The sequence below is a fragment of the Sesamum indicum genome, linkage group LG1 (assembly GCF_026168435.1).
Source record: "Sesamum indicum cultivar Baizhima isolate 11 linkage group LG1, ASM2616843v1, whole genome shotgun sequence".
Classification (NCBI taxonomy): domain Eukaryota; kingdom Viridiplantae; phylum Streptophyta; class Magnoliopsida; order Lamiales; family Pedaliaceae; genus Sesamum; species Sesamum indicum.
The window spans coordinates 11,811,672-11,824,003 of NC_142657.1; positions in this window are offsets into that span (position 1 = coordinate 11,811,672).

Sequence of the window (12,332 nt, forward strand, 5' to 3'; positions counted from 1 at the left end):
TTCATTTTGAAAAACACGAAAGATAAATTGTTATATTTTTAAAAACACAAAGACGTAAATTGCTATTTTTTTTATAAGGAGATAATTTGCGTATATATAGTGTCACAAGGGTTTGTTGTATTTTTTTTTGTATATATATGTCTACACATACATTAATATAGTTCATCAAAACCCTTTTCTATTTATATGAGAAATATACATACATATATATATATATATATAAGTAGTCACCTAATTTGGCAGGAAGAGAGGTCCTTCTTAAATTCCAGCATTCAATGGTGGGGAAAAAGTAAATGGGATTAGTTGAGAAAGGCATGCACATGCACATGCACATGCACATGCATCTCCATCTTACTCTCATTTTACATGCATCCATCATGCATCCCATTGCATGTACTTCCAGCCTACTTCAGCCCATTAGATGCATCTGTAAAATTTAATTTGTTATTATATTTATTTCATTAAATAAATAAAAAAACGACACAAATTGACACTAAAAAAAAATCAACGTGGTAACAAGTAAAATTTTCGTTACTAATTTATATTATTTAATACAAGAAAATTTTACTTATTAATAAATTTAACAACGAATTATTTAAATTTATATTAGGTAATTAATATGGATTGTCAATAATAATTTTACTTGTTAATTAACTGATACTATTTTTTTTTTTTTATAGCTATTTGAGCCATTTTTTTGTAATGTGAATAACTGATCAGTTAAGCTGGTAAATTAATGGATTAATTTTAAATGTGTATAAATAGAAATTATTAATGATAGAAAATTCACTTTAGAGTAATAGTCATCTCGAGTATATTTGAGTGTATTTTGATCCATATGCGTCTTGTCGATCAAAAATTAAGTGTAGTATACTGTTCATTTTGCAAATTGAATTTTTTATTATTATAATTTTTTTTTACATCTTTTATATATTTTATTTAAAATATACACCTTACAAGTACAAAAACTATATTATATTTTTTTTTAAGAATGATTTTATGCTGCAGGAACGTGTATATGTTAAATATAAAAGAAGATGAACAAGATTTGAAATAGAAAATTCAATCAGCCAATTATGGTCTATTTAATTCAAAAAATAAGGAAAATTTTTAGCTCGGATCATGTTTGACCAAACTAAATCAATCACAGAGCAAGTGTGATACACTTGCTGTGTGATTAGTCATTTTTTCTTAACTATACATTAGTCACACAACAAGTGTATTACACTTGCCATATAATTGATTCAGGTTTGATCGAAACAGGTCCGGAATAGAATTTCCAAAAAAATAAGTAAATTTCTTATGTTTTGGACAATCCTTCGCTAAGACAACAACTAGGAAACATTTCCTAATTTTTATAAAATCAACATACTAGCTAGCTAGATGTCAACCATGATTTATAGAATTTTCAAATTCAAGAATTGACAAACTTAATTATGGAAAATTCAATTAATTATTATTTAATTATTTGATAAAATCTGATTGTCCCTTTAGAATCACAAAATTTATGAGCTATACTACTAACTTACAGTAAACCTAAGATATCGTAATTAATTCATACAGAAATCGAATAAGTTTTATATATATATATGGAAATAGAAAGAAAGAAGGATTGTTGATAAGTTAACTAATAACGAGATTCTTAACTTGGCCATTTAAACGTCTTATATTTTAAAATTTTAATTGAAAACCCCACATATCTTAAAAATTAGGCAAAAGGACCCTTTATATTTTTAGTTTGGATACATGGGATTTTCTAAGTTATTGTAGATTTTTTCTTTTAAAGAAACTCACACACTCAACGCAATTCATGCACATATCCAAGTCGGAACACAAGATCTCCTATAAAAAATGTTGAGCCCAAATCACTAGAGTAGGAGGATATAAAGACCATATAAAGATTTGCCAAGTTTGCATACTTTCTCAGGTAAAGAGGAAAAACCAGGAGGCAACCTCATATATTCTTCATCAAGATCGCCATGGAGGAAAGTGTTGCGAACATCCATCTGATTGCAAATGGCTGCAACCACCTTAAAAGTAGGAATCGAGACCACTTTAGCCACAGGAGCAAAAGTTTCATGATAGTCTGTCCCTTCAACTTGATTGTTTCCAAGAACAATAAGATGTGCTTGAAAACGCTCAGTTGTCCCATCAGAATTGTAATTAATTTTATACACCAACTTGCATCCAATGGCTTTTTTGTCGAATCTGCCTCTGCAATCCCATTGCATTCAAGGGCATCAATATCAGCTTTCATAGCCTCCCTCCAACGAGAATCTCGAACTGCCTCAAAAAAACTTGTGAGTTCATATCTTGCTGCCAAGAAATGAGTATGTACAAAAGAAAGCCGATTGCAAGTGATATAATTAACTGATGGATAAGGTGTATCTTAAGATGATGAGCAAGCACGAGGCACATAAGAGGGGTCTAGGCAATTAACAGTATGACAAACATAGTCTCGAAGACGTGTAGAGGGTTGGCGCACCCGTTCACTTGGTCGAACTGAAGGCACGATATGGAGATTCAACGACTCCCGATTCTCACCAAACTCTAAACAAGAACTAATATCAGAAGAGCCACTAGTACTTTCAGTTGATGTTAAATTGCATCAACTCTCCCTTACTGTCAAATCATGTATCTCAGGGTGACTCTCCCTAACCAAATCCAATCCAGCGTTATTATCATAAACAGTTGGATGATGAGATGTAGGAGTAGGTGACATAAAAATATCATAAGACTGAGAATAAGAGAATGTATCTTCATAGAACACAATATCTCGGGACATTAAGTATTCTCTCGTTTCAATGTCATACACTCGCCATCCTTTCTTCCCGTAGGGTTACCCAACAAAACAAACATTTTCTACTATGAGTGCCGAATTTATTTCGATCATAAGGTACTTTTTAAACAAAGCACAAACATCCAAATACACGTAAATGCATGTAAGAAAGAGGTTACAAAAAATCATATTGTAAGGTGTTTTGCCTTGATGTAGTTGAGTAGGATTACAATTGATCAAATAAGCAGCAATCAAGACACACTATCCCTAAAAAGCAAGAGATAGATTAGCTTGGAACCGAAGGGCTCTCGCAACATTGAGAATATGCCGATGCTTTCTTTCAACCCGTGCATTTTGTTGAGGAGTTCAACACATGAAGTTTCAAATAAAATTTCATTTTCATGAAAGAAATGTTTCAAGGCAACAAATTCAGCACCATATCACTTCATACACTCTTTACCTTTTTATTAAATTGTGTTTGAGTCAATGCACAAAAATTCTTAACAATTTGCTTCACCTCATATTTCTCAGCCGTCAAATAAACCCACACGATGAGAGAAACATCAGCTATTGTTAGAAAATAATTCGATCCACAAGATGATTGTTGACTGTAGGGACCCCAAATGTCACAATGTATTTGATCAAACAAATCGATAGCATTATTATTACTTAATGAAAATGTCACAATGTATTTGCTTCACCTTTTTATTAAATTGTGTTTGTTTCGCCTTAAAGCAAACATCACAAGGTACTTCTTGAGAATTATTATTATCGCGAACAATAGGAATAGAAGACACTAATTGCTTGGGTGCATGACCAAGACAATAATCCCACAATTCATATGAATCCACCTTATTAACATGACAAACCTTCTGTGCCGATGCCACTGAATGAAGCCAATAGACCCCTCTGTGCTTATCACCAACACCAATCACCATCCTCAAAGTGCGGTCCTGTATTACACAGTTCTTCGCTCAATCTAACAATACAATTTAATTTTTCAATTAACTTCCCCAAACAAATTAAGTTGCAAGTAAGTTGAGGAACATATAGAACATGTGGTATTTTCACATGGCCATTTAAATAACTTATCATTCTTAAAAGCTTGTGTATGATTGCCGTTTGGTATACCAATTACGCATGGAGAAATATCCTTCAAATCAACCAATAAACTTTTGTTTCTAGTCATATGAGGGGATGCGCCTTTTTACAAAATTTAAGAAGAAAGTGAGGGATAATTGTTAGGAATGACTAATAAGAGACCAAGTCACTTGCCTTGTTTTTAGCTTATTAACAAACAAATCCAACTTATAAGCCTTGTTTTTAGCTTATTAACAAACAAATCCAACTTATAATGTTATTATATCCATTGAATTATAAGGATTGGATAGAGTCCAATTTATTTCACCAACTTAGGCATGGCTCTATAAATAGGCATAAGTTCATTTTCATTTTTCACACCAAAAAATATTGAGAGCCTCTTCTTCTGTTCTAGCTCATTTTCTCTCCTTTCATTTCTGAGTGTTATTTTGTTCGTTGTTCTAAGCTTTCTTCCACGAGTGCGCGTGTAAAAAAGTAATAGCTGTGTTAAGCACCACGGTAGTACCTAAATTTCGCTTTCAAAACAGTGGTTTTCCACGGCACAGTCTTTCATTTTCCAACAGTTGAAAGCGAAATATTGTTATAATGGTTGTTCCAATTGCTAAAACACTGCCTGACCTCTCCAAACTAGAGCCACTTGACGGGACAAACTATAAACGATGGTCACAAAAGTTGCTCATATTTTTTGAACAATTGGACGTGGACTATGTGCTGTTCCAGAATCCACCGGAAACTCTAGCAGAAATCTCCACTCTTCCCATTATTGCAGCGGCAATTCTCGCAGAAGGGACGACTACAAAATCTGAGCATGAGACAAAACTGAAATACAACAGAGATAATAAAACGGTGAGAGGTTATCTACTTAATCATATGAATAATTCTCTGTTCGCTTTATTTGTCAACTATAAGAGTGCCAAATAAATCTGGACTACAATGGAGGCAAGATACAAAGGTGATGACGTTGGAAGCAAAAAGTACGTCTCAGCAAATGGCTTCAATTTCAAATGGTCGATGAGAAGCCTATAATGGACCAAATCCATGAGTACGAGAACCTAGTGACTGAAGTGCTAAGCGAGGGCACGGAGATGTGTGAAATTTAGAAGCCAACGTACTACTGGAAAAATTCCCTCCTACTTGGAGTGAATATCGCAACCACTTGAAGCACAAGAAAAGGGATCTGACACTTCAAGAACTAATCAGCCATATGAGAACGGAAGAAGCGAATCGTTTAAAAGATAAGGAAACTTCTCTCTCTTCTCTTTCATTTAAAGCTAACCTTGTTGAATCTGCTGATCTAAAAACATGTTTCACCAGAATAAAGGAATAGTTTTTCAAAAGAACAATCAATACAAGACGTTCAAAGGATCTGACAGCAAGATCCAAAAGCACAAAATATCGTGCTACTGCTGTGGAAAACTAAGACACAAAGCATACCAGTGCTACCAAAGAGAGGATCAACAAAAGACAAATCAAAAACCGACCACTAAATTACTCCACAAGTCAACTTAGCTGAAAATGATGAGATCATTGCTGCGGTAGTTGTAGAAGCCAATTTGGTAGAGAACAAAGAAGACTGGATACTAAACATTGGCGCATCCAGGCATTTCTGCTCCAACAAAGCACTATTCCATGAACTTAGCATGAAACGGATGGCGAGTGTGTCTTCATGGGAAATTCTACAACCGTCGGAGTCTTGGGTAAAGGAAAGATCTTCCTTAAACTTACTTCTGGCAAAACACTTGCTTTGAATGATGTACTATATGTGTCTTCCTTACGTAGAAATCTAGTTTCTGGTAGTTTATTGAATAAAGTTGGCTTGAAAATTGTGTTAGAATCTGATAAGGTTATAATCACTAGGAAAAATGACTTTGTAGGAAAGGGATACTTATCTGGCGGTTTATTTGTTCAAAACACTGTTTCGCCTGCCATTAATAAAATTTCTTTCAGTTCTGCTTATTTGATGGAATCTGTTGATATTTGGCATGGTAGATTAGGACATGCTATTCCTCTATTAAAAGGTTGAAAACTATGAATCTTATAAATATTTCTGACACAAATGGATGCTCTAAATGTGGAGTCTGTGTAGAGGCAAAATACGTAAAGAAATTTTTTAAACCCATCACATCTAAAAGTACTGAATTACTAGAATTAATCCACTCAGATCTAGCTGATTTCAAAAACACATTAAGCAAGGGTGGTAAAAAATATTATATCTTATTCGTTGATGATTTTTCTAGATACACTAGGATTTATCTATTAAAATCAAAAGATGAGGCTGCTGAAATATTTTTGAAATTTAAGGCTGAAGTTGAAAATCAATTAGATAAGAAGATTAAAAGACTTAGATCTCATAGAGGTGGAAAATACAATACTAAATTCTTAAAAGAATTTTGTGAGATTAATGGAATAATCCATGAAATATCTGCTCCATATACACCTCAACAAAATGGCATAGCAGAACGAAAAAATATAACTCTAAAAGAAATGATGAATGCTATGCTTTTAAGCTCAGGTATGCTTGATAATATGTGGGGGGAAGCAGTTTTATCTGCATGCTATATCCTTAATAGAGTCCCACATAAAAAATTGGATAAAACCCCTTCTGAATTATGGAAAGGGTTTGCTCCTAACTTTAAGCTTCTTAAGGTGTGGGGTTGTCTATCTAAAGTAGCATATCCAGATTTTAAGAAAACAAACATAGGACCTAAAATCTTTGACTGTGTGTCTATTGGATATGCCCAAAATAGTACTACATATAGATTTATGTGTTTAAATGATAACTCTCTTTGTGAATCAAGAGATGCTGAATTTTTTGAACTAGTTTTTCCATTAGTTAAAACATCTAGAACGGACATAACCTTGTCAAGCAATAAACCTTTGTTAACTTCCCCTAATTGTATTGTGAATGAACCCAGAAGAAGTAAAAAATAAAAAATTGGACATAGTTTTGACCAGACTTTCTAACTGCTTTCTTAACGGAAGACCAAGGAAAGATAAATGAAGACTTTATTTCAATGTTTTTAGTTGAAGATGATCCTAAGACATATATGAAAGCAATAACCTCCATAGACTCTAGTTTCTGGAAGGAAGCCATTAAAAATGAACTAGATTTTATAATGTTAAATCATACTTGGGATTTAGTAGATTTGCCTATAGGAAGTAAGCCTATAAAATGCAAATGGGTCTTCAAAAAAAAATTGAAACCAGATGGATCAATAGACAAATTTAAGGCACGATTAGTGGTTGTGGGTTATACACAAAAGAAAGACATAGACTATTTTGACACATATTCACCTATGGCAAATATTGCAACTATTAGAACTCTAGTTGCACTATCGGCTATTCTTGGCTGAATAATTCATCAAATGGATGTAAAAACAGTCTTCCTAAATGGAGACTTAGAAGAAGATATATATATGGAACAACTAGAGGGGTTTATTATACCTAGCCAAGAAAATAAAGTTTGTAAACTTAGAAAATTATTATATAGGTTAAAACAAGCACCCAAACAATGGTATGAAAAGTTTGATCATACTTTAAAAACTAATGGATACAAAACAAATGTATCAAATACATGTGTATACTCAAAATTGTTTGGGACAGAATGTGTTATTATATGCCTATATGTCAATAATATGTTGATTTTTGGCAGCAATATAGAAATAATTGATGAAACCAAAAGATTCTTATCAGCATAATTTGACATGAAAGATCTAGGAGAAGCTGATGTAATCCTAGGCATTAAAATTAGAAAACAGAAAATGGGTTCTCTCTTTGTCAGTCCCACTTCATAAAGAAAATCTTGGACAAGTTCGATAGTCAAGATGAAATACCAGTTAAAACACCTTATGACCCGAGTATATGTCTCAAAAAGAATAAAGGTGATAGTGTGTCACAAGCTGAGTATGCAAAAATCATAGGGAGTGTCATGTTTCTCATGAACTACACCAGACTTGATATAGCTTATGCTGTGAGTAGACTAAGTCAGTACACCCATAATCCCAATAATGAACATTGGAATGCGCTACGTTGCTTTTTAAGATATCTAAAGGGGACTATAAATTTGAGTTTGCACTTTAATAAATGTCCCCCAGTATTAGAAGGATTTTGTGATGCAAATTGGGTTACCGATAATGATGAAGTAAGCTCAACTAGTGGAATCATTTTTACTTTGGGTGGAGGAACTATTTTCTGGAAATCTGCAAAACAAACTTGTATAGCTCGCTCTACTATTAAATTTGAATTTATAGCAGGTCAAGAAGCAGAATGGCTGAGAAACTTATTGGGAGATGTGCCCTTGTGGGGGTCAACTGTGCCAGTGTCTCTGCACTATGACTCCCAAGCTGCTATTGAAATTGCCAAGAACTATGCTTACAATGGCAAAAGGAGACATATTCGTATCAGACATAAAGCAGTAAAAGAACTCCTAAAGAATGGAATAGTCTCCTTGGATTATGTGAGGTCCAAAAGAAACTTGGCAGATCCTCTCACGAAAGAACTAACTAGGAGAATTATTTTTGAGTCTTCGAGAGCAAAGGGGTTAAAATCCCTTGATTGATGAAATATGATATTGACCATATAAATCCATAGCCCTGTGTTTGGGTGGTCCTAATAAGGACTTGATAGATAACTCTGACTCTGTTTAGAAAAATAGCCTCATAACTCAGTTGTTGAATGGTCTATAGACTTAATGAAGCTATCTGGATGAGTGTGGAGGTAGGTCGCCTTCTATGACAGAAAAATAAAAGTTCTTTCTAGAGCACTCATTAGAACCCAAGGTGTAAGCGCATGGCCATTAATAGCGCTCGGAACTTTATCGCGGAACAACGAATGCAAAGGAATTAATACGTGATTGTGGGGGTCTCAATTTGAGCTATCGAAAGTTCAAGAGTCATATCACTCTCGTTAGCCAAATTGATTGCCTCACTTCACTACGCATTAATTCAACCGAAAGATATTAATGCTTAAGTATATCTATTCCTTCACTCAGAAATCATATTCTTCTTCTATATTAGTCATTTTTAGCTTATTAACAAACAAATCCAACTTATAATGTTATTATATCCGTTGAATTATAAGGATTGGATAGAGTCCGATTTATTTCACCAACTTAGGCATGATTCTATAAATAGGTATGAGTTCATTTTCATTTTTCACACCAAAAAATATTGAGAGCATCTTCTTCTCTTCTAGCTCCTTTTCTCTCCTTTCATTTCTGAGTGTTATTTTGTTCGTTGTTCTAAGCTTTCTTTCACGAGTGCGCGTGTAAGAAAGTAATAGCTGTGTTAACCTTGGGGAGCGATTGGTTTATACTATCTGCACCATGGTAGTACCGAAATTTCACTTTTAAGGCAGTGATTTTTTACGGCACAGTCTTTCATTTTCCAGCAATACTTACCAGAAAGTTGTTCAGTAGACTGAACAGTATTCTATTTAAACATGCTTAAAAAGGTTGCCCACTAATCAATTATTAAAATTAGTGCAAGAGTTGCACGATCATGATTGGTTAATGCCCCTAATGTGTCAGATTGAGGCATGGAATGATTGGCGGCATTGACTACATTTGCTGAGCCCGAAACTCCCTTACCATATCCGAATGTCGCTCCTCTTGAATCACCAAAGCATAGACATGTCCCAAGGGCGGAAGCGGATCTTGCGTAAGTATATTAGATCGAACAGTGTCATATATGTCATCATAAAGTCCCATTAGAAGTTGGTGGATTTGTTCATCTTCACATTCTTTGCCTAGACTTCGCATACCCAACCACAATGACAACAGTCGCATTCACATTTTCGAAGAGGAATATAAGTTGAGAGTTTATCCCAAAGTGTCTTCAGTTGCCCATAGTATGCGACAATACTATGACCACCTTATTGGCAATGAGCTATATCAGATCAGAGCTGATGAATGCGAGGGCCATTTCCAACAGAGACACGTTGCAGTAACTCGTCCCATAATTCCTTTATCGTCTCATCATAGATGATGTCGAACGAAGAGATGGATCAATTGATTGGAAAATCTACGCAACAAGCATGTAGTTTACACTCCACCAATCCTTGATTTCTTTATCGTCATCAGCTAGTTTGCTGATGGTGCCATCCAAAAATCCGAGCTTTCTCTTTGCGTGGAACGCATTACGCATACTTTTCTCTCATTCTTGATAATTATCATCTTTCAAAATCACCGGGGATATACTCATACCCAGATGATCGGATGGGTGCAAATAAAATAGTGACAAATTCACAATATTCATTTTCTTATCTTCGATATCGGTGGTAGAATCACGAGAAACAACCATACTCTTATCCTCTAATAGGCATTGTGACTTTTGTAAGGCGGAAACCCCCTAGTGGTATCTTCTTTCTCAGAAACCCTAACCAACTATTGCAGAGATTTGGAGTTCGAAACTCCTTAATAATATTATAGACCGAGATATAAACAATATATATATAACAAATATACAGAATAATAAAAAGAATATGCGATAGAAATAAGGCTCAAATTTTTGCCAGATCCAAACCACAGTTGCTCGAAAACACTTAGTCACAGAAACTCAGCCACCAAGAACGGCCACACCCACGGTTACACCACTCACCACACCAGAGGATCACAGAGATCCCACTTTCTAACCGGTCACAAAGACCCACTACAGTATAGGCTCACTTATAACTTTTAGGAAGAAGAAGATGAGTGCGTGTATTCTCTGTATTTTGGAGCCGAGTGGAAGAATCCCTTTTATAGGAAACAGTAAGCTGTAGAAAAATGAAAGTCTACGATGGCTTTCCATAAGCAATTGAGTTGGCTATGGAAGGCCACCACCATTTCTGGTGGTCAAGTAAGGAAAGGGAATCCATGGCGAGAATAGAAGAAGGGAGAAGGAGAAGCAGGTTGTCGGCGCAAGAGAAGAGGGAGAAAGGGGAATAAGAGACATTAGGGTTAGGTTAGAATAAATAGGTAGAGGGATAGGTCGGGTTACCAGGTAGTGGGTCGGGTAGATTAGTGGGCAACCAAGTGGGTTGGGCCTTCGTTTGGATGGGCCTACCAACGGTGATCATTGGGCCATTTTTATAACAACTTTATTTTGCTTAACACATCAAGAAGAATCGGCTCTGATGCCATGACAAAGTTATGTATGAAAGTGAAAAATCCTCATCTTTCTCTCTTGCATTTCTTGTTCGATGGATACACTATTTATACACTAAAGAATGGCTAAAATGAAAGTCTATTTCTAAGCTATTAGCCAAAATTATCCTAACTAATATGTGCATGCAATAATCTATGCTAACCATAAATTAATGTGTGCAGTCAATTATGCTATGAGAACTAACAAATTACAACTAATGATATTCCACTAGAAATCAATATAAATGTAACAGCGAATTAATTACTATAAAATGAAAATCAAATAAACAGTTGTACTGATTTTGTTTAAATTATGGAATAATTAAACTAGGTTATTTAGATTTTTTTAAATGAAAATCAACAATAATTATGATTTAATAATCTAAAATGAAGGATAGAAATTAGAAAGAAGACGTCAAATATGGTTCCAAGAACGACTCAGCAACCTGTCTCATTCGATTGAATTGGGTACGTAAAATCATTGTCATGTTTTATAATGACATTCATAGACTTGGAGTTGGTCATGCCATTGACCCTAAAATTTTCCAAGACGTATATCTAAAACAATATTCTAACAACAAGAAAAATAAATAAACATATATTATGTCAGTATCAAAAATATTATTTTTTATTCTTATTTTTATAAGTCGGTCTTACGCGTTTTAATTTCTCATATACCATAGTTATGAATTAAGATAAATTAAGTCTTGTTCGTATGTGTTATTATGAAAGCATGAAGTCCCCCCCCCCCCCCACTTCTTTTTAAATTCATCCAAAATATTGATTTTATTTATTACTACCTAAATAATAATATTGTGTTGCATGTGAAGATCGCCAGTTGGGTTTTGGGTGGCCTATAATTTACAATGTCATAATTCCCTATTAAAAATAAATAAATAATGAGATTAATTGAAATTTTCACTAATTACATGTGTTAAGTCACAAATTTTATTTTATTGTTAAAAAACTAAGTTTTATAACTTTACTAGTAATAATATTTAAATAAAGATTGTCGCTATGTATAATCCGCAACGAAAACAAAAAAAAAGTTGTTATTATAAATAATTAATGACAAATGTACTATGACAATCACTGTATCTGTTGTTATTAAATTGCCAGGATAAATATATCACTAATTATTTTTACTGATGATTTAATACACATGTCATTAATAATTATATTGTGATAAAATAAAAATTACCATCCCTTAAGATATATTTTTTGTTTAAAATTATCATTTATTATTTTATTACTAATATTATTTTTTATCTTGAAAATATATGTGGGATTTGAAATTTTTTAGTGGAACATGATTATATCATATTAAAT